General features: G+C 42.9%; 1 non-coding gene across 1 annotated transcript; it reads left to right on the forward strand.

The window, feature by feature from the left end:
* Positions 1-307: 307 nt before the first annotated feature.
* On the forward strand, positions 308-414 carry LOC141721985 (small nucleolar RNA R71). The gene has a single exon (XR_012575024.1). It is a non-coding gene; the product is annotated as a small nucleolar RNA R71 (small nucleolar RNA).
* Positions 415-916: the final 502 nt, after the last annotated feature.

A 916-nucleotide genomic window follows, 5' to 3' on the forward strand; every position in this document is an offset into this window, starting at 1 on the left:
TGTGGCAGATAATGGCAATTAACTGTAAATTTATCAAGTAATCATTTTGGGTTGTACATTCATAGACAACGCCTTTAGTTGAGCAGTGATAGTCGTAGCTGTATCCACCTCAAGTACTCCCGCTACCTTGCCCTGTGGATATCTCTGGGTTGGATACTGATATTCATTAGCAGCCATCAGTTCAATTAGATCATAAGCTTCCTTATAGCTCTTTGCCCATAATGCTCCGCCTGATGCTGCATCGAGCATGGGTCTGGACTGTGCTCCCAACCCATTGTAAAAACAAGTGATGATCATCCAATCAGGAATTCCATGATGAGAACACTTCCTAAGCATCTCCTTGTAGCGCTCCCCAGCTTCACTTAGCGATTCTCCCGTTTGCTGCGCAAATTGAGTAATAGCGTTTCTGATTGCAGCTGTCTTCGCCATAGGGAAGAATTTAGTAAGGAATTTCTGAGCAAGATCCTCCCAAGTAGTAATCGAACCAGCTGGTAGAGAGTGTAACCAGCTCTTAGCCTTGTCCCTCAGAGAGAATGGGAACAGTCTCAGCTTCACAGCATCTTCAGAAACACCGTTGAACTTGAAGGTGTCACATATTTCAATGAAATCCCTAATGTGTGTATTGGGATCTTCCGTTGGAGAACCCCCAAACTGGACTGAAGTCTGTACCCATTGAATTATGCCAGGCTTGATCTCAAAGGTATTAGCTGTGATAGCTGGCTGGACAATACTAGATTGAATGTCATTGATCTTGGGTTTAGAAAAATCCATCAAGGCTTTCGTTCGTGCTGCTGGATCTCCCATTGTAATGAGTACCTGAAACACAAACAAATAAACTGTGAAAGTAAAAGAATCCGAGTCAGTGAACTTTAACGACCACTGATGACAAGCACATAAACTAAAAATTAACACCGAG

The sequence above is a fragment of the Apium graveolens genome, chromosome 4 (assembly GCF_009905375.1).
Source record: "Apium graveolens cultivar Ventura chromosome 4, ASM990537v1, whole genome shotgun sequence".
Classification (NCBI taxonomy): domain Eukaryota; kingdom Viridiplantae; phylum Streptophyta; class Magnoliopsida; order Apiales; family Apiaceae; genus Apium; species Apium graveolens.